The following is a 22,744-nucleotide window of genomic DNA, read 5'->3' on the forward strand; positions in this document are numbered from 1 at the left end:
CCATCCAGTCCAACACAAGAAGAACGTAAGAGAAGTCCTGTTGGATCTGGCCAATGGCCCATCCAGTCCAACACTCTGTGTCACATAAGAACATAAGAGAAGCCATGTTGGATCAGGCCAATGGCCCATCCAGTCCAACACTCTGTGTCACACAGTGGCCAAAAAAAAAAACAAGTGCCATCAGGATGTTCACAAGTGGTGCCCCCCGCCAAGCACCAATACAGAGCATCACTGCCCCAGACAGTTCCAATAATATGCTGTGGCTAATAGCCACTGATGGACCTCTGCTCCATATTTTTATCCAATCCCCTCTTAAAGCTGGCTATGCTTGTAGCCGCCGCGACCTCCTGTGGCAGTGAATTCCACGTATTAATCACCCTTTGGGTGAAGAAGGACTTCCTTTTATCCGTTCTAACCCGACTGCTCAGCAATTTCATTGTTGTTGTATGCCACTAAAGGTTACTTTGACTTGAAACTGGCAAAAACATTTCCTTCCTCAGGTCCTGCAAAGAAATAGACGAGTTGAGAATAACTGATATCTATCACATAAACCTGGTGTGGCCAGTGGCATCCTTAATTCACAGACATTTTTATCTGACCAGCAGTTCTAGAGAGGCATTTCTGAACCCTAATCCCTTCCCAGTGTAGCCCACTGTGAGCTTTTGGGAGTCTCATCACTTTGAAGCCCAAAGTGTTCCCTCTAACACTGAGCTGACTTTTTCATCAGTGTATCCACTGTACAACTGGCCTTGGTTTTCACTGTCCTGACTAATTTGGCATCATTTGCAAACATTAGCCACTATACCACTCAGCACTAATTCCATATATTCCTGTATATATATATAAAAGCCCTTTCGTGGAGGCAAAATGGAGTACCCGGATTGGTTGGGACTGTGCTGCATCAACCTTTGGCCTGTCAAACCATCAATCAAGGTCTGTTGCATTCCATTGGCTGAGGGTGGGAGAAGGAGGGAAGCAGCCACAGAAGGCCTTCCCCCGTTGGCTGAGGGCTCCTGGGTCTTCTTGGTGAGTATGTAAAAGGAAGAGAAGTGAGCAGAGCCCCCTCACTCATAGCAAATTTATACCACCCTTTGTATTTCTCCCCATAATGGGCCTTATTACTAGTATATTAATAAATAAAATAGTAATGGTTCCAGTTCTTGTGAGAGCCAGTTTGGTGTAGTGGTTAAGTGTGCGGACTTTTATCTGGAAGAACCGGGTTTGATTCCCCACTCCTCCACTTGCACCTGCTAGCATGGCCTTGGGTCAGCCGTAGCTCTGGCAGAGGTTGTCCTTGAAAGGGCAGCTGCTGTGAGAGCCCTCTCCAGCCCCACCCACCTCACAGGGTGTCTGTTGTGGGGAGGAAGGGAAAGGAGATTGTAGGCCGCTCTGAGCCTCTGTCCTTGAAAGGGCAGGTGCCGTGAGAGCCCTCTCAGCCCCACCCACCTCACAAGGTGTTTGTTGTGGGAGAGGAAGAGAAAGGAGATTGTAGGCCGCTCTGAGCCTCTGTCCTTGAAAGGGCAGCTGCTGTGAGAGCCCTCTCCAGCCCCACCCACCTCACAGGGTGTCTGTTGTGGGGGAGGAAGGGAAAGGAGATTGTGAGCTGCTCTGAGACTCTTCGGAGTGGAGGGCGGGATATAAATCCAATTGTCTTCTTCTTCTTCTTGTGGGCGCCCCACCACTCACTTTCTTCCATTGAGAGAAATGTCAATTTGTTCCAGCTCCCTGCTGTCTGTTGCTTGACAAATTTGTAATCCATCTGAGGGCCTGTTTTTTCATCCCATGACTGGTAAGGTTACTCAGTAGTCTGGTGAGGTTCCGAATTTAAAAATGCTTTGGAAGTCCAAGTATATAATGTCTACCAGCTTATCCTCATGCATGTGCTGGTTGACCTTTTCAAGAAACTCCAACATGTTGGTGAATGGGACTTCCTTTTGTGGGGTAGCTATGGAATGCATATGCTATTTCAGAGTTAAAATCCAGTGGCACCTTTGAGACCAACAAATGTTTATAGGCTTCCCAACCCTCCCCGCCCTGGCGGGGGACCCCAGGATTTCCAGCCTCTTTCCCCACTCCCCAAAAAAACGGAAGCAGGGGGAGGCGGGAAACGGCGCCAAGAAGCATGGCGAGCCGCCCCATACCGGAGCGGGCGACGCCACCACGCCGCTGCTGCCCCCTCCCCGCCCACCGCAGCTGCTCCTCCGAAATGGGCCCAGGCTGAGCCCATCTCGGAGGAGCAGCCACGCGAGCGGAGAAGAGGCGGCAGCTGCACAGTGGCGTCGCCTGCTCCAAGACGGGGCAGCTCGCCACGCTCCCCAGCGCCGTTTCCCCCCCCTCCCTCCTAGCCCCACCCCAGTGTCTCCTGGTTCCACCCCCAAAGTCCCCAGATATTTCTGGAGTTGGACTTGGCAACCCTAAATGTTTATGATATTTGTGGTGTTGCCTATAGACTTAAGACACAGCGTACAGTACGGCGCTGGTTTATTTCATTTCAACGTAAGAACCGTGTGAATTCATGAAGAAGAGGAGGAGGAGGAGAATGGGTTTATACTCCGCCCTTCGCTACCTGCAAGGCAGGGCCGGTGCATGGGAGTAGGCAGTCGCCTAGGGCCCCACCTGGCCTAGGGGGCACCACTGGGTGCCCCCTCTCCGACACATGACTCTGGCTTCTGACCGCTGTCACCTTGTCCTCTCCCATCACCAAGCTGCCCTCAACAAAGCCAAGCCACCCCGCTCTCCCCTTGGCCTCGCACCTCATCCTATCCCACCACCTTCCTTCCTGGCATGGCCGTCAAGCGCTCATTCTCACAATTTTTTAATAACTTATCGCATCTTTTTGAAAAATTAAAAATCAGTAAATTAAAAATGTGAAAAGTTTCAAGTTTGGCGCTCTTCTTTTTCCCTATATTTTTTAAATAATGGGGCACGAGTGGGTGATTCGCCGAGGGTGCCCGAAAGCCTAGCACCGGCTCTGCTGAAGGGGCCTCAGAACTTTACAAACTCCTTCCCACAACGGACACCCTGTGAGGTAGATCCGTTTACTTTTTCCCCTTTTTGGTCGAGCGTGATTGAATTCTGGATTGTATTTGAGCCTATTTTCATGCTTCTTTCTCTCTCAAGCTGGTTTGCCAAAACCTGGGACATCCTTAAAGGTAAAGGTGCAAGCACCAGTCATTTCTGACTCTGGGGTGACGTTGCTTTCACAATGTTTTCACAGCAGACTTTTTACACGGTGGTTTGCCATTGCCTTCCCCAGTCATCTACGCTTTCCCCCCAGAAAGCTGGGTACTCATTTTACTGACATCAGAAGGATGGAAGGCTGAATCAACCTGGAGCCAGCTACCTGAAAACCCAGCTTCCGCAGTGATCGAACTCAGGCCGTGAGCAGAAATTAGGACTGCAGAACTGCAACTTTACCACTCTGTACTGCAGGGCTTTTTTTCCCTTATAATGGAGAAAATCAATACCCTGAAGTTTGCCCTAAAAACTCACATTTCATGGGAAAATGGTCTTCATTTGTAGATTATGTAGCAGCTCATGATCTCCAACCATACAACTCAGAATATCTCAACTTATTCTATCTCTTAACTTTTTTTTCTTTTCCCCCTTTGAAATATCTTCATATATGAAGCTGCCTTCTACTGAATCAGACCCTCTTTGGTCCATCAAAGTCAGTATTGTCTACTCAGACTGGCAGTGGCTCTCCAGGGTCTCAAGCTGAGGTTTTTCACGCCTATTTGCCTGGACCCTTTTTAGTTGGAGATGCTGGGGATTGAACCTGGGACCTTCTGCTTACCAAGCAGATGCTCTACCACTGAGCCACCATCCCTCCCCGTCCTTCCTTCCTCTTCTGGAAAGCCAGTTTGGTGTAGTGGTTAAGTGTGCGGACTCTTATATGGGAGAACCGGATTTGATTCCCCACTCCTCCACTTGCACCTGCTAGCATGGCCTTGGGTCAGCCGTAGCTCTGGCAGAGGTTGTCCTTGAAAGGGCAGCTGCTGTGAGAGCCCTCTGCAGCCCCACCCACCTCACAGGGTGTCTGTTGTGGGGAGGAAGGGAAAGGAGATTGTAGGCCGCTCTGAGCCTCTGTCCTTGAAAGGGCAGGTGCTGTGAGAGCCCTCTCCAGCCCCACCCACCTCACAGGGTGTTTGTTGTGGGGGAGGAAGGGAAAGGAGATTGTGAGCCGCTCTGAGACTCTTCGGAGTGGTGGGCGGGATATAAATCCAATATCTTCTTCTGTTTGTGCTAGCCATGGTCTACATCTTGCGCAAAGTGCACACTACTGTTGCAGAAGGTACACTTTATAATAGTAATAACATACATTATTCTTTATTTTTAAAATTCCATAATTGATTGATTATAGCATCTTCTATAACTTGATGCTAATCTACTTGCTAGGCTTCCTATCTTTTATTTTCTTTCTTTATACATAATGTGACTGTTATGTCCTTGTCCAATACGGTTTACAACTTGTTTATGCATACTTCTTACTTAGCTGCAGTCAATATTATTTACTGCACGGCAGTGTCATTTACGTCCTTGTCCCTTTGCATTCTTGTTTGCTTTTTGTATTGAACATATGAACATACGCAGCTGCCTTATACTGAATCAGACCCTTGGTCCATCAAAGTCAGTATTGTCTTCTCAGACTGGCAGCGGCTCTCCAGGGTCTCAAGCTGAGGTTTTTCACACCTATTTGCCTGGACCCTTTTTTGGAGATGCCGGGGATTGAACCTGGGACCTTCTGCTTCCCAAGCAGATGCTCTACCACTGAGCCACCGTCCCTCCCCTTATCTGGGAAGCTTTAAAGAGATCCTAGCAGAAGGGGATTTGCCGAATGGCTGGGCCACCAGCGAAGACACAAGCATCTCCATCTCCTCTCTCTCAACCAGCCCTCCTTCCTTTGCCCGCATTATTGCCGTTGGTTTTGGTCCAGCTCTCACAGCCATACATTACTACTGGGCATACCATCGCTTTGACTATACGGACTACGCAGGGGAAAGTAATTTTAAAAGTATGATGGGAGCAAGGTTTTATTATGACAAGTATAAATCAAGATGCATTTTAAGGTAGATGCTGAGTGGATATAATTTAGTCCCCCTTCCGGTGATGTCAGGGGTGGGTGGCTTATGCAAATGAGTTGTGCTAATGAGCTCCAGCTCCTCCTTTGCTACAAAATGACCTGTGTCCACCCCTCTCGAAGTCCCTTCTCCTTAAGTATTTCTGACCATGGGATTAATAAGGAAAGGAAAGGAGGGGTCCCCCGTGCAAGCACCAGTCGATTCCGACTCTGGGGGTGACGTTGCTTTCACAACGTTTTCACGGCAGACTTTTGACGTGCTGGTTTGCCATTGCCTTCCCCAGTCCTCTGCACTTTTCCCCCAGCAAGCTGGGGACTCATTTGACCGACCTCGGAAGGATGAGAGGCTGAGTCAACCTGGAGCCGGCTACCTGAACCCAGCTTCCGCCGGGATCGAACTCGGGTCGTGAGCAGAGGGCTCCGACTGCAGTACTGTAGCTTTACCGCTCTGCGCCACCGGGCTCTTTAGTAAGTCGTTAGCTTTGTGCATTATTGCAGTGAATAGGGGGGGTTTTTGTAAACGCGAGCTACTTTAGGGTAGATCTTCAGCGGGGGGGGGGGATGAGTGACAGAAGGAGCAAACTTCCCCCCTCCCCCAGGCGCAGTCTCTTGCAGGGCGAGCTTGGGAGAACGAGGAACCTCCGCTGCGCTTTTGGCAGAAATGCAATCCAAGGGTTAAAGAGAGAGAGTCCCACTCCTAGAGAGGAAGGTGGGGGGGGGGGCTGGAGGAGTGGAGGGTCACTTCCTGCGAGACCCCCCTCCCGTGGGGAGGTGGCCTGGCTGCAACCATTAACCTTAAAGGCTCCCCCGCCTCTTCCCACCTCTCCAGGATGGGTGAGCTGCAAATGTATTTTTGATGGGAGAGGAAGGGAAGGGCGGGGAATGCAAGCTTGCAAAGGGGGACCAAAAGATCCCGGGGAGGGAGGTGGAAAAGGGTTGAGAGAAGCATTCTGAAATAGGGCTGGCTCCAAAAGCAGTGGGGAGCATATGCTACTGACTCAGATGTTTGAGAGCCGCAAGACTTGAACGTCAGATGTTTGAAGAGCAGGAAGGAAGGGTGGGAAAGAATAGATGGGAAGGGGCGAGAGAGAGGTGGAAAGAAAGCAACTTTAGAAGACCATCAGTCTAGGGTGGTGATGCTCTGTATCCATGGTGCTTGAGGGGGAGCAGCAGTGAGAAGGCTTCTAGTGTCCTGGCCCCATTGGTGGACCTCCTGATGGCACCTGGATTTTTGGCCACTGTGTGACACAGGGTGTTGGACTGGATGGGCCAATGGCATGACCCCACCCTTCTCTCTGAATCAGAGTCTCAGAGTGGCTTACAAGCTTTTTTTCTTCCCCCACAACAGGCACTGTGAGGTGGGTGGGGCTGAGAGGGCTCTCCCAGAAGCTCTCCTCCGAGAGCTATGGCTGACCCAAGGCCATTCCAGCAGCTGCAAGTGGAGGAGTGGGGAATCAAACCCGGTTCTCCCAGATAAGAGTCCGCGCGCTTAACCACTGCACCAAACTAGCTTTAAATGCATTCTCCAGACTGCTGAGCGGTTGGTTTAGAATGGATAAAAGGAAGGACTTCTTCACCCAAAGGGTGATTAAGACATGGAATTCACTGCCACAGGAGGTGGTGGCAGCTGCAAAGATAGATAGCCTCAAGAGGGGACTGGATAAACATCTGGCTATTAGCCACAAGGTAAACATCACCCTAGGGGTCGGTAACGACTCGGTGCTTGCACAGGAGACTACCTTTAGCCAGAGCCTTTTTGGTAGAAAAAGCCCAGCAGGAACGCATCTGCATATTAGGCCACACCTCCTGACACCAAGCCATCTGGAACTGCATTCCTGTGTGTTCCTGCTCAAAAAAAGCCCTGCCTTTACCTTCATAGATGGAACTCTCTGTCTGGAGTGGTGATGCTCTGTATTCTTGGTGCTTAGGGAAGGCTTCTAGTGTCCTGGCCCCACTGATGGACCTCCTGATGGCACCTGTTTTTTGGGGGGGTCACTGTGTGATACATAGTGTTGGACTGGATGGGCCACTGTTTCTTCTTCTTCTTCCTCTCTCGGGTCTCTCAGGTCGTCTGTGGGGATGCCCAGGTGATTAAGGAGATCTCTTGCTTCCTTAGGGTTGCGGGCAACCAACCTTTTTTCGTCTTTAAAAATAATTATTGAGGAAGGGTATCCCCAAGAGAATTTAATCTTATTGTCATATAATTTTTGCCCAAAGGGTCTCATTAGCCTTCTCTTTCTGATGGTTTCCTGGCAGAGGTCTTCCCTCACCCAAACTTTCCTTCCTCTAAAAGAAAGGTCTTTCTTTTTTTTTCAAAGTCTTGAAAACTGTCTGCTGGTACGCATGCGCTAAGGAAGCCGGCTGTTTGCTCGTCCTCCCCTTCGGATTGGAATTTTAAATAGCTCAAAAGAATGTAAATAGCCTCGTGGCAAGACTATTTGAAGAAGGAGCTTACTTACGAAGGTCTGAAGAACGTAAGAATTCCTTTCTGGGGTCCCAGAGGGTAAGATAACAACCCTTACTATCAAATTAAGGAGGCAACGCCCAGGCTAATTAATCAGCGTGTTGCGTGTAGCTCCAGAAGAATTAATTATGGCTAAATCGATTAAAGAATTATCAGAACAGATGGCTGCTTTCCAGGCTTTAATAATGTCGTCCCAGGACCAGATAAGATCTGAAATTAAGTCAGTGAGAGAAGCAGTGTTTGAATTGGCAGCTGAACTCAAGGACACTCGGAGCATTGCTATTTCAGCTAACGAGCTTGCCTTATCTAACAAACAGAAAATAGTCCAGTTGAATACGCAGCTTACTGAACTCTCTGACCGTAATAGAAGAGTGAATTTGATTCTGGGTGGAATTTCAGAGGAAATAAATAATAAACTGCTGGAAGGAACTCTTATAGACTGGATGGGTGAGCAAGGAGTTACTCTGCAATCTCAGGACATTGAGAGGGCTCATAGACTGCAAAGGAGACAAGATGGTGGTGCCCCAAGGGAAGTCATAATTAAATTTTCAAGGGGCTTCTCTTATGTTCTTATGTGACACAGAGTGTTGGACTGGATGGGCCATTGGCCTGATCCAACGTGGCTTCTCTTATGTTCTTATGTGACACAGAGTGTTGGACTGGATGGGCCTTTGGCCTGATCCAACATGGCTTTTCTTATGTGACACAGAGTGTTGGACTGGGTGGGCCATTGGCCTGATCCAACGTGGCTTCTCTTATGTTCTTATGTGACACAGAGTGCTTGTCACAAACACAATGTACGTTGTGTTTGTCAAGAACCCATACTCCCATCCTAGAAGAAGTGTGCTTGCACACCAAAATTTATGGGGGGCGGGGTTGGCCACTGTGTGACACAGAGTGCTGGACTGGATGGGCCATTGGCCTGATCCAACAGGACTTATCTCATGTTTGTTTGTTTGTTTGTTTGTTTATTTATTTAATTACTTTACATTTATATCCCGCCCTCTCCGCAAGCGGACTCAGGGCGGCTCACAACATCATAAAAGCAATCAATTCAATAAAACATATAAAACCATAATTTACTTATCAATTTAAAACTATTAGCTCTGTCTCAGTCCAATCTAGGCGGTATTGACTTCTGCCTATGCTCGCCAGCATTCTGTGGGATGTCCGATGGCAGCCCATTTTCAATCAACCACAAAAGCCTGTTTAAACAGTTCGGTCTTACAGGCCCTGCGGAACGCCGACAAATCCCGCAGGGCCCTTATAGCTTCTGGGAGGGTGTTCCAGAGTTCTGGTGCTGCCACCGAGAAAGCCCTAGATCTTGTTATGCATAGCTTGGCTTCTTTTGGGCCAGGGGCAGACAGCAGATTTTTTGTCCCTGATCGCAGTGCTCTCTGGGGAATATATGGGGAAAGGCGGTCCCGTAGATAGGCAGGTCCCTGACCATATAGGGCTTTAAAGGTTAATACCAACACCTTGAAGCGAACTCGGAACACAACAGGCAACCAGTGCAGCTCTCTCAGCACTGGCTGAATGTGCTCCCGTCGTGGTAGCCCCATTAACAGCCGTGCCGCAGCGTTCTGCACTAGTTGTAGTCTCCGGGTTAGCGTCAGGGGTAGCCCCATGTAGAGAGCATTACAGTGATCTATTCTTGAGGTGACCGTAGCATGGATTACCGTTGCTAAGTCGTTGCGCTCCAGGTAAGGGGCCAGCTGCCGCGCTTGCCAAAGATGGAAAAAGGCAGCTCTAACAGTGGCTGCCACCTGAGCCTCCATTGTAAGGGAGGACTCAAGGAGCACGCCTAAGCTCTTGACCTTGGGGACCGGTATCAGTGGCACCCCGTCAAGGGCTGGCAGCTGGATCTCTCTCCCCGGACCGCCCCAACCCAGGTAGAGAACCTCCGTCTTCGTCGGATTCAACTTCAGCCGACTCAGTCTGAGCCAAGAGGCCACGGCTTGTAATGCCAGGTCTAGATTTTCCAGGGTACAGTCAGACTGGCCACCCATCAATAGGTAGAGCTGGGTGTCATCCGCATATTGATGGCAACCCAGTCCATACCTCCTGACAATCTGGGCAAGGGGGCGCATATAGATATTAAATAGCATCGGGGATAGGACCGCTCCCTGCGGCACCCCACAACTAAGAGAGTGCCTCTGGGATGCTTCCTCCCCTATCACCACCCTTTGTCCCCGATCTTGGAGAAAGGAAATCAGCCACTGCAAGGCAGATCCCTGAATCCCCACTTCGGTAAGGCGGCTAGTCAGTAGCTGATGGTCAACCGTTCTTATGTGACTCAGAGTGTTGGACTGGATGGGCCATTGACCTGATCCAACAGGGCTTCTCTTATGTTCTTCTGTGACACAGAGTGTTGGACTGGATGGACCACTGGCCTGATCCAACATGGCTTCTCTTATGTTCTTCTGTGACACAGAGTGTTGGACTGGAGGGGCCATTGGCCTGATCCAACATTGGCCTGATCCACCCAACAGTGGCCAAGGATGCAGCACCAGTGCCCAACCAAGCACAACACCATAGAGGCGTAGAGCATGCTGATGTGGCCACAGCCTGTTATCAGTGTCCCAGAGACGCAGGCCAGGAGGAACAAATGGCATGCAGGAATGCTTCACCATGAGGGCCCTGGCATGAGCAACGTAGACACACCAAGGAGCACCACAGATGTGACTCTGAGAAATGTTTTGCAAACAATACCGAGGGAGAGAACACAGCTGTTCCAATTGCGTCGCCCCTGCGCAGCTCGTTTGGCGGAGGCAGCCGTAACACAATGCCAGATTCTCCCTCCTGCACTGGGGTTTGGGTGGGAGGAATCATGTCAAGTACAGACGCACGCACGTACGCACCCCAGGCAACGCGACAGGGAGAAACACAAAGGAACAGTCCCAGGAGATCTGGGTTCAGGTCTTGCGAAGGGAGAGACCAGCAAGAATACAAATGCTCACCTTTTAGTGGCTAGGAGGTCCAGAAAGGAGGCTAAGATGGGATCAAATGGGGTGGATGGTTAAAACGGATAAAAGGAAGTACTTCTTCACCCAAAGGGTGATTAACACGTGGAATTCACTGCCACAGGAGGTGGCAGCGGCTACAAGCATAGCCAGCTTCAAGAGGGGATTGGATAAAAATATGGAGCAGAGGTCCATCAGTGGCTATTAGCCACAGCATATTATTGGAAATGTTTGGGGCAGTGATGCCTTGTATCACTGATCCAACAGGGCTTCTCTTATGTTCTTACATACATACACACACACACACTGTGGCTAATAGCCACTGATGGACCTCTGCTCCATATTTTTATCCAGTCCCCTCGTGAAGCTGCCTATGCTTGTAGCCGCCACCACCTCCTGTGGCAGTGAATTCCACGTGTTAATCACCCTTTGGGTGAAGAAGGACTTCCTTTTATCGAAGAATACCAGAGCATCACTGCCCCAGACACTGTTCCATCTGTACCTTGTGGCTAACAGCCCCTGATGGACCTCTGCTCCAGATGTTTATCAAATCCCCTCGTGACCCTGTCTATGCTTTTAGAAGCGCCTCCACCGCCCGTGGCAGTGAATTCTGTGTGTTAATCACTCGTTGGGTGACAGGACCGGATCTACATGTTTTTTGAGGGGTGGGGAGGCAAAATTAAAAAATGGCTCCCCCTTGTGGGCCATTCTATCTTAAGGTCCCATAGAACACAATGGACTCCATGCCCAATTTGGCGCCCTCTGTTGGCGCCCAAGGCAAGCACCACCCTCTAACCCCTCCATAGATCCGGCCCTGTTGGGTGAAGAAGGACTTCCTTTTCTCCGTTCTAACCCGACTGCTGAGCGATTTCATTGAGCGCTCAGGAGTTCTTATATTGTGAGAAAGGGAGAAAAGGACTTACAGGTGAGGACAGCATGGGCCAGGTGATGAACAGGTTACTGTCCCATTTGCTTTGTCTCCTTTGCAGGCTCTGCAAGGATGTTGGATGAATATTCTGGGACTTCCCTTCAATATGGTGGAGCAGAGGCACAATGCGGGCAGCCGGATCAGGTAGGAAGAAATCAATGGGGAGAAGGGAATGGGAGACCCCAGGTGTTTTTGTCCTCTTCTTAGCCTGGAGAGGAGGCGGCTGAGAGGTGATAGGATCACCATCTTCAAGGACTTGAAGGGCTGTCCTATAGAGGAGGGCGTGGAATTGTTTTCTGTGGCCCCAAAGGGCAGGACCAGAACCAATGGGTTGAAATTAAATCAAAGGAGTTTCCGGCTCAACATTAGGAAGAACTTCCAGACCGTTAGAGCGATTCCTCAGTGGAACAGGCTTCCTCGGGAGGTGGTGGGCTCTCCTTCCTTGGAGGTTTTTCAACAGAGGCTAGATGGCCATCTGACAGCAATGAAGATCCTGTGGATTTAGGGGGAGGTGTTTGTGAGTTTCCTGCATTGTGCAGGGGGTTGGACTAGATGACCCTAGAGGTCCCTTCCAACTCTATGATTCTTTGATTCACATCCCTCTCCCTCTTTGCTTCTGCCAACGCTGCCCACAAACAGAGGCTGTGAATGCCGTTGTGGGAAGAGCTTGCTTTGGTTCCTGTAGGAGAACTCCTGGCTCATGGTCTTTACGGATTTTGGCATTATTGCTGAAGAGAAAATGTCTCCTCCTCCTTTCAGGGTCTGGTGACCTTTGAGGATGTGTCTGTAGATTTCTCAGAGGAGGAGTGGGCTCTACTGCATCCAGACCAAAGGGCTCTGCACAAGGAAGTCATGGAGGAGAATTACAAGAATCTGATTTCTCTCGGTAAGGCTCTCTTTTTCTGGTAGAGTGAGATCTGTTGCTGTTGGTAATCTGTAAAACAGGTCTGTAAGCAAATCACCAAACACATGAATAGCAGACCTCTGTTTCTTCGCTGTACCCTGCTTATTTAACTTACAGTTCCATGATGGGGTGTGTCTGAGAGATCTATTCTCAAGGCTGGGGACTCCCTCCCTCCCTCCCTCCCTCCCTCCCTTCCTTCCTTCCTTCCTTCCTTCCTTCCTTCCTTCCTTCCTTCCTTCCTTCCTTCCTTCCTTCCTTCCTTCCTTCCTTCCTTCCTTCCTTCCTTCCTTCCTTCCTTCCTTCCTTCCTTCCTTCCTCCCTCCCTCCCCCTCCCCAGAGCTCCTATGGTTAGATGCTCTTGAGCAATCACTAAAACGATAAAACATTAGTATGTTCGGCAGAGATTTGGTGTCCAACTAGTTTATATTCAGATCACAATCTAGGATCAGATAGGGAATAGTTAATAAACTATTGAAGTTTATTAAATGGAGAGCGTGTTAAAAAGTGGTGAAATTAAGCAGTTCCAAAAAGCGATTTTTAAAAAATCGGCATCCCAATATTTTGTGAGACGTAAGCTATGATCACACGCGCTAAATAATGCACTTTCAGTCCACTTTCCAACTGGATTATTCCAGTTCACACAGTAAAATCCAGTTGGAATGTGGATTTGAAAGTGCATGATTTAGTATCAATTTTACCCTGACTGCAAAGGCAAAGATTATCTGAATATGGAATACTACAAAATTTCCCGTGTAATACTTTGGGTGGGATGGCATCAAGGTAAGCTAAAGCAAGTGCCTTAACAAGGTGGGGGGGGAGGGCATTAGATGTACCATGTATAATGGCAAAATCCAAGGAGGTCAGATAGCCGATTCTGCAAGAGTGAATCACGTGAAGTGATGATTTCGCTTTACTCTGCTCTGATAAGGCCTCACCTGGAGTCTTGTGTTCAGTTTTGGACGCCACATTTTCAGAAGGATATAGACAAGCTGGAACGGGTCCAGAGGAGGGCGATGAAGATGGTGAGGGGTCTGGAGAGAAAGGTGGAGGAGCTGGGCAACCTATGAGGAAAGGTTGAAGGAGCTGGGCATGTTTGGCCTGGAGAGGAGGTGGCTGAGAGGTGATAGGATCACCACCTTCAAGGGCTGTCATCTAGAGGATGGTGTGGAATTGTTTTCTGTGGCCCCAGAAGGTAGGACCAGAACCAATGGGCTGAAATTAAATCAAAAGAGTTTCTCATTAAGAAGAACTTCATGACCGTTAGAGCGGTTCCTCAGTGGAACAGGCTCCCTCGGGAGGTGGTAGGCTCTCCTTCCTTGGAGGCTTTTAACCAGAGGCTAGATGGCCATCTGACAGCAATGAAGATCCTGTGAATTTAGGGGGAGGTGTTTGTGAGTTTCCTGCACTGTGCAGGGGGTTGGACTAGATGACCCTGGAGGTCCCTTCCAACTCTAGGATTCTTTAATTCCATTTCCACTGCCCCTCATGGCAGCTGTTCCCTGAGGTATGGGATGTGTGAGACAGGACCAACCCCGCACACACACACACCCGCCAATCAGCGGGGAAACCTCGCCCAGGAAGGAAGTGGAGAGGAGGCAAGGGCAGTGCCGCTTCTTTGGTGGGTTGCCGGCCACTGCTGCAGTGGTTTTCCCCGCAGATCAGCTGATGGGCAGGGCGGTCAGCCCTTAAAGAGCCGGGGAAGGCGATGCTTCACCGCCCCTTCCCTGGCCTTAAAATTGTAGAAACTGAGGGTGAAGGAGGCGCCACGAGGGGGGGGGGGCAGGGCGGTGAGGCTGCACAGCACTGCAGGGGGGTCTTCACGGACCGGTTGCTAACAGGCTGCAGTCTGGTACCGGTCCGCAGCCAAGGGGTTGAGGACCCCTGCTCTATATGACAGCCCTTCAAGTCCTTGAAGATGGTGATCCTATCACCTCTCAGCCGCCTCCTCTCCAGGCGAAACATCCCCAGCTCCTTCAACCTTTCCTCATAGGACTTGGTCTCCAGACCCCTCACCATCTTTGCCGCCTCTCAGCCGCCTCCTCTCCAGGCGAACATCCCCAGCTCCTTCAACCTTTCCTCATAGGGCTTGGTCTCCAGACCCCTCGCCATCTTCGTCGCCCTCCTCTGGACCCGTTCCAGCTTGTCTAGATCCTTCTTCAAATGTGGTGGCCAAAACTGAACACAAGACTCCAGGTGAGGTCTTCCCAGAGCAGAGTAAAGCGATACCATCACTTCCCTTCTTCCTAACCTGATTTCTCTCTTACAGTACAAAAGGTCAAGAGAAGAGAAGAAGAGCAGAAATCCAGTAAATCAAATCATACCAAAAGGGAAAGTGAAGAAAAGCAGAAGTGGAGGAAGGAATCCACTGCTTGTGAAAATGCCAGCTGCCTAGAAATCACAACGCAAGAAAAAAATCGCAAAGAACAGAGACGCATTACATTCCCCCTGTGTGCAGGCCGTTTAACTGGACCGTCAGATCCCACCGCGCAACAGGGAAGGCAAAATGGGGAGAAATCGTTTCACCTGTCAGACTGTAAGAAGAGCTTCAGGCTGAACGAAGCTCTTACCTTGCACAAAAGATCACACACCAAGGAGAAGGTGCACAAATGCTCCCATCAAAAGATCCACACAGGAGACAAACCCTATGCATGCTCAGAGTGTGGAAAGAGTTTTCGTCGCAGCACAAGCCTTTCTTACCACCAACGAATCCACACAGGAGAAAAACCATATAGATGCGCTGACTGTGGGAAAACCTTCACTTACGTCTCAGGTTTTTCTTACCATCAAAGAACCCACACAGGAGCGAAGCCACATCGATGCTCAAAGTGTGGGAAGAGCTTCAGTCTCAGTTCAGGACTGGCTTCTCATCAAAAGATCCACACAGGGGAGAAACCGTATAAATGCACACAGTGTGGAAAGAGTTTCAGTCACAATTCGGGTCTGTCTTACCATCAAAGGACCCACACAGGGGAGAAACCATATAAATGCTCACAGTGTGGAAAGGGCTTCAGGGAAAGCGGGAAACTTACTTCTCATCAAAGAACTCATACTGGAGAGAAACCATATTGCTGCTCAGAGTGTGGAAAGAGTTTCAGTCACCATTCAGGTCTTGCTTACCATCAAAGAACCCACACAGGGGAGAAACCATATAAATGCACAGAGTGCGGGAAGAGTTTCAGTCACAGCTCAGGGCTTACTTCCCATCAAAGAATTCACACAGGGAAGAAGCCATATACATGTTCTGAATGTGGAAAGAGCTTTAGTCAAAGCACAATCCTCAATATACATCAGCGAATTCACACTGGCGAGAAACCTTATACATGTCCTGAGTGTGGAAAGAACTTCAGCCATAGCTCAGGCCTTGCTTACCATCAAAGAGTCCACACAGGGGAGAAACTATACAAATGCACTGAGTGTGGAAAGAGCTTCAGCTGCAATTCAGGCCTTGCTTACCATCAAAGGGTTCATAAAGGGGAGAGACCATATAAGTGCTCTGAATGTGGACAGAGCTTCAGGGAGAGTGGAAAACTTGCTTCCCATCAAAGAACTCACACGGGAGAGAAACCGTACAAATGCTCTGAATGTGGAAAGTGCTTCAGAGAAAGCGGAAAACTTGTTTCCCATCAAAGAATCCACACAGGAGAGAAACCATATCAGTGTTCAGAGTGTGGAAGAAGCTTCTCTCAGAGCGGAAATCTTGCGTCCCATCAAAGAACCCACACAAGAGAAAAACCGTATGAATGTTCTGAGTGCGGAAAGAGCTTCAGTTACAGTTCCAGCCTTGCTTATCATCAAAGAATCCACACAGGGGAGAAGCCATACAAATGCTCAGTGTGTGAAAAGAGCTTCAGTCACAGCAGATACCTTACTTATCACCAAGCAATCCACACTGGGGAGAAGCCATATAAGTGCTCTGTGTGTGGAAAGTGCTTCAGACGGAGAGCATACCGGAATGCGCATCAGAAAAGCCACATAGGAATAATTACCCAAGAAAACCACACACACAGGACCTGTGATGGTAGCCCAGAATTCTCCCTTCCCTGAAGCTGACTCTGTCATAGAATCATAGTGTTGGAAGGGACCCCCAGAGTCATCTAGTCCAACCCCCTGCACAATGCAGGAACTTCACAAACACCTTCCCCTAAATTCACAGGATCAGCATTGCTGTCAGATGGCCGTCTAGCCTCTGTTTAAAAACCTCCAAGGGAGGAGAGCCCACCACCTCCCGAGGAAGTTCCACTGAGGAATCGCTCTGTCAGCAAGTTTTTCCTAATGTTGAGCGGCTTGAGTCCAAAATGAAGAAGCCGTCCTTGATGAATGAGTTTATCTGGCTTCTAACGCTGACTGAAGCAAAAGACTTAATCCAGATTGTCACTCCAATTTAAGCTGCTTTAGCCAGTTCGGTGTAGTGCAGGGGTGGCCAAGGCTAGCTCTCCAGATGTTTTTTTTTGCCTACAACTCCCATCAGCCCCAGCCAGCATGGCCAATGGCTGGGGCTGATGGGAGTTGTAGGCAAAAAAACATCTGGAGAGCTACCGTTGGCCACCCCTGGTAGTGGTTAAAAGTGAAGGACTTCTCAAGATGAGCTAACCCTAGCCAAGTTCTCTACACACCACAAGTAGGCAGAATGGGGAAGGGATGTGATTTATAATCCCCAGCAATCCATGTTTCTCCCCAGGTGCGAAATCTGGAAAGACCCTTTATCAAGGCTAGGGACAAAGGAAAGACTGGAATTTTATTAGGCCATAGTTCTTCATATGCATGATCTGGCCTGCTCTATGGAGGGCACCAGAATGAAGGCATGTGGTTTATCTACATAGTTATGGTTAGATTGTTTTCCCTTCCCTTCCCTTCCCTTCCCAGTTTGATGAAGTGTGCAGAGTCTTATCTGGGAGAACCGGGTATGATTCTCCGCTCCTCTGCTTGCACCTGCTGGAATGGCCCCAGGTCAGCCATAGCTATCACAGGAGTTGTCCTTGAAGGGGCAGCTGCTGTGAGAGCCCTCTCAGCCCCACCCACCTCACAGGGTTTCTGCTGTGAGGGGAGGAAGATAAAGGTGATTGTAAGTAGGCTTCCCAACCCTCCCGCCCTGGCGGGGGACCCCAGGATTTCCACCCTCTTCCCCCAAAAAAATGGAAGCGGGGGGAGGGGGGGAAACGGCGCCGAGCCGCCGAATCCTGGAGCCGGCGAGGCCGCCACGCCGCTGCCACCCCCTCCCCGCCCACCGCAGTTTCTCTTCCGAGATGGGCCCAGGCTGAGCCCATCTCGGAGGAGCAGCCAAGAGGCGGCAGCAGCGCAGGGGAGGGCGAGGCAGGCCAGGAGCATGGCGAGCCGCGAATCCGGGCCCTTCTAGGACCCGGACTTGCGGCTCGCCATGCTCCCGGCCCGCCTCCACCTCTGCTCCGCTCGCCGTGGCTGCTCCTCTGAGATGGGCTCAGGCTGAGCCCATCTCGGAGGAGCAGCCATGGCGAGCGGAGAAGAGGCCGCCGCGCCGCTGCCGCCTCTACTCTGCTCGCCGTGGCTGCTCCTCCAAGATGGGTTCAGGCTGAGCCCATCTCGGAGGAGCAGCCACGGCGAGCGGAGAAGAGGCCACCGCGCCGCTGCCGCCTCTACTCTGTTCGCCGTGGCTGCTCCTCCGAGATGGGCTCAGGCTGAGCCCATCTCAGAGGAGCAGCCACGGCGAGCAGAGCAGGGGCGGCTCGCCACGCCCCCCAGCGCCGTTTTCCCCCTCCCCCTAGCTCCACCCCAGTGTCTCCTGGCTCCACCCCCAAAGTCCCCAGATATTTCTGGGGTTGGATTTGGCAACCCTAATTGTAAGCCTCACCCACCTCACAGGGTGTCTGTTGTGGGAGGAGGAGATATAGGAGATTGTAAGCCCCACCCACCTAACAGGGTGTCTGTTGTGGGGGGAGGAGATATAGGAGATTGTAAGCCCCACCCACCTCACAGGGTGTCTGTTGTGGGGGGGAGGAGATATAGGAGATTGTAAGCCCCACCCACCTCACAGGGTGTCGGTTGTGGGGGGAGGAAGATAAAGGAGATTGTAAGCCGCTCTGAGTCTCTGATCCAGATTGAAGGGTGGGGTATAAATCTGCAGTCTTCTTCTCCTTCCCTTCCCAGACTGAAGGCATGTGGTTTATTGGCATAGTTATGCTTAGATTCCCTTCCCCTTCCCCCCGTACTCTTAGAAGTTCATTGATTTATGAATCTTGAGCAGCAGAAGACACATATTTCTAATTTTTTTGATGCAAGGGCTAAAAAGGACTGAGACAAATTTCCCAGTTGCTAGTTTGACCTTAGGATCCTTACCACTGAGCTAAAGAGCTAGGGTTTCCAGAGTAAAGGGGGGCAGTTGGTTGAATAAAGGCTTAATATAGTAGTCCCTGAACCCAGGCTAAATTTTCTGTTCACACAAGGCACTTCTGTCAGCGGAACAGAACTTTGCTTCCTTTTTTTTTTTTTAATGTATATTTTTATTATTATTATACATTATCCGTTTCTCTACATGGTTTCTGATATCCATTTTACATTTTCCCCCAACCCACCCCCCTTAGTCTATACATCCTTTTCTTCTTCCAGCCAGGGACAAAGGACTCGAAGCTTCCACTGAATGTCCACTCTCCTTTCTTCCTTCGCCCATTTCAGATAGGTCAGCCACTTTTCTTTAATTCTTGATCTTCTTTCTTCCCATGATTCTTCTTGCAACATTATAGCAGCTATATCTGACGGGACAAAATCAAAGAGGTAGTTATGCCAAGTACTTTCCTTCCATTTACTTTTATCCTTCCATCCTGCCGCTATTACCGCTTTACCCGCTGGTATCATTGCTTTTAGTAAATGTTGGTTGTTCTTCCCTATTTTTTCATTCCCTAATAAACTCATCTGCATTAGTTCAAAGTTAATTCTCGGCTCTACCTGAAAGAATTTCTTTATCATTCCCACTACCATATCCCATAGCTTCTTGGCCTCAGGACACTCCCACCACATGTGGGAATACCATCCCTTCTGTTTCTTACAGTGCCAACACTTAGGGCTCAACCCAGGAAACATATTGGCTAAAGCAGCCGGAGTTCTATACCATTTGGTGAAAAATTTCAATTCCATTTCTCTAACCTTATGTATCTTAATTTTTTTTAAACCTTCCATTATCTTCTCCCCTGTTCGTTTCGTTATTTGGCCTTCTAAACTCCATGACCGTTGAAGGTAGCTTATTGCTCCTTCGTTACCTGAATTCATGCTCCTGTATAGGATGCCTACTAATCCTTTTTTTGTTTTACCCATTAATTTATAAAACTTTTCCATAGGTTCTTCTTCATTTAAGTTATTCTTCTCCACTTCCTTCTTAACTTTAGTATACAATCCTGTAGCCTTAAGCCAGTATTGTATTCCTACGACTTCTTGAAACTCATGTAATGGTTTTAACTTATCTAGTATTAACAAATCTTCTACCCTTCTAAATCCTTTAGCCTTAAGTAGTTCGCTCCACCTATGCTCCTTGTCTCCTACCATCAACATTTCTAATGGCGTCCATCTAGATACCCGATTCAGCCATTTCGGTTGCCATTTCTTCCAAACATTTAGCCCATTTTTCCTTGGTCCTACGTTTAAATTAAGTTCCTTCGCCCCCATGTTCGTAAAGATGCCATGTTTTCCTACCCCATTATTAGCTTCATTCTCAAACCTTATCCATTTCTGATCCCCTTCCTTCTCTATTTCTAATAATGCCTTAAGCTGAAATGCTTCATAATAATTGACTATATCTGGGACTCCCCATCCAAGTTCCGATTTATGATTGTATGCCAATTTTTTGGGAATCTAAGTTTCCTACTACAAAATATCCATTCCCTTATTTTAGTGTTCCAGTTAGTCATTTTTTGTTTATCTAACTCCAATTGTATCGTTTGAAAAAGGTACGACAACCTTGGCATCCAAAACATCGATACACTCTTTATTCTAGTGGTCAGGCTCATCGTCCTTTTCCCCCACTGCTGCATATCCCTCTCTATCTTCTCCCAGATTTTATTATAATTTCCCTCCACTATCCTGTTAATATTTTTATAAATTTCTATCCCTAGATATTTAAATTTCTTAACTCCCATCCCCATATTAGTTATCTTATTAATCTCTTTCCTTTCTTCCAAACCAACATTAAAGTACATTATTTCAGACTTTCCCATATTTATTCTTAAACCTGACATGGCTTCAAAATCTTCTAAAATAATTTTCGTTTCCCTAATGGCTTCTTTCGGGTTAGATATTGTCATGATTATGTCATCTGCAAATAAATTGATTTTTATTTCCTCCTTTCCCATTCTAGAGCCTTCTATTCTCCCTGAATTCCTAATCCTTTCTGCTAATTGCTCTATCGCCATTATAAACAGGGATGGGGAAAGTGGACACCCCTGCCTCACACCTCTCTCAATTGGGAGCTGATCCGTATGTTCGTTATTTACTCTTACCACTGCTGACCCCTCCCTATAGACCTCTTAAATGGCTTTTAAGAATAGTGGCCCAATCCCACACTTCTTCATTATGGACCATAAGAATTCATGGGACAGCGTATCAAATGCCTTGTATACATCTAATTTAAGTAGAGCAAGTTGCCCAGAACGTTTATGGTACAATACATTAAATATATTCCTTATAGGATGTGCAATACTCCTATTCTTCACAAAGCCATATTGATCCTCTTTTATTATATGGTAATATGTTCCTTAACCTATTTGCTAAAACTTTAGCGAAAATTTTGTAGTCCTGGTTAAGTAAACTTATTGGTCTATATGAACCCACTTCCCGAGGATCTTTCTGGGGTTTTAATATTACGGTTATTTCAGCCATTCTCCAAGAGTCGGGAGCTTTCCCTCCCTTCAATATAGCATTAAACACTTGTTGTAATTCGGGGATCAGTAACTCCTTCATCTCCTTATAAAAATCCGCAGTAAAGCCGTCTGGCCCTGGGGATTTACCCACTTTTAAATTGTTCACAACCTCCTCTATTTCTTGAACTGTTATTTCCTTCTCCAAACTCTCTCTATCTGTATCTTCCAACACTTCTCCACTTTCTTCAATATGTTCTGTTATATCCCTCCTAGCGTATAACTCTTTGTAGAATTCTTGAAACACTTGCCTAATTTCTCTCGGGTTCTGCGTGACCTTTCCTTGTCTCCTAATACTTTCCACCTTTTGCTTTTCTTTCCTAGTCTTGAGATAATTAGCCAGTCTCCTAACGGAGTTTATTGAATCTCTTTGAAACTCATTTCTTACCATGGTTTGTTTTTTCCATAATGCCCTCGAATCCATAAAGTCCAAATTGTTTCCTAATCTCTTCAATCTTTTTTTTCCTATCAGGGCAGAATCTAATACCTTGACTGCTCTGCAGTCCGCCTAATTCCTGGAGTTTCTGTGTCTTGTTAGCATACCATTCTTTTTTTATTTCTTTCTCCTTCATCATACAATGACCTCTTAACACTGCTTTTGCTGCTTCCCACAAGATATTTGTGGCCACTGTTCCCTTATTTTCTCTAAAATATTGTTTTACTTGATTTTCCATATATTGTCTATTTTCTTTTTTTAATAAGACCATACTGTTAAATCTCCAAGTCCTTCTAATTTGCTCGTTTTTTATCACCAGTTCTATATTTAGTGGAGCATGATCTGAGATCCATATTGGATGGGTTGTTACTTTCCTCAACTCCCAATTATTTGATTTTTTAAGAAATATATAATCTATACAAGAAGCTGTCTTGTGTCTACTTGATAAATGTGTCGGCTTTGGAACCAAGCCTAAGGCCTCATGCGCTTCTACCAAATTCCTTTTCCACCTAGCCTCCTTCTCCTTGGTCATATCTATGTTAAAGTCTCCTGCTGTAATAACTTCTCCCTCTGAGAATTTCTGAACTTTTTGCATGACTTTATTCAAAAATCTCCTCTGTCCTGTATTTGGGGCATTTATATTTATAAGCGTTATTACTCTATTTTGAAACCTACCTTTGATAAACAAATATCTCCCTTCCCTATCACTAATGAGATCTAGTATCCTAATATCGATCCTTGTGTGTACTAAAATTGCTACTCCTCTCGTCTTAGTTCTACTTCTTGCTTCAGCCAATACTTTCCATCCTGGGTGTTTAATCAACGGTTTAATGTCATCCTTTGCCTTATGTGTTTCCTGTAAATACACTATATCTATATTTTGTTGTTTTGCCATTCTTGTTAATCTATATCTTTTCAGGTCTGAACTTAGTCCATTGACATTCAGTGAGAGCATTTTCAAAGTTTTAGCCATAATCATTCACCTCCCCTCCCTTCCCTGGCTGGGTAACAAGGTCTATTATGCTTCTCCCCTTTCTCCCTTTCCCCCTCCCACACCCTTTCCCCCCACTCTTCCCCATCATCCCCCCCTCCC

General features: G+C 48.0%; 1 protein-coding gene and 1 pseudogene across 1 annotated transcript in view; one reads left to right on the plus strand and one right to left on the minus strand.

The window, feature by feature from the left end:
• Positions 1–22,744, minus strand: part of LOC132571714 (zinc finger protein 91-like) — a 250,554-nt gene that overhangs the window by 64,685 nt on the left and 163,125 nt on the right. The window lies entirely within an intron of this gene.
• The window catches only part of LOC132570937 (zinc finger protein 420-like), a 33,484-nt pseudogene continuing 14,991 nt past the window's right edge, over positions 4,252–22,744 (plus strand).

This window comes from Heteronotia binoei, chromosome 5, assembly GCF_032191835.1.
Source record: "Heteronotia binoei isolate CCM8104 ecotype False Entrance Well chromosome 5, APGP_CSIRO_Hbin_v1, whole genome shotgun sequence".
In the NCBI taxonomy this organism is placed as follows: Eukaryota; Metazoa; Chordata; class Lepidosauria; order Squamata; family Gekkonidae; genus Heteronotia; species Heteronotia binoei.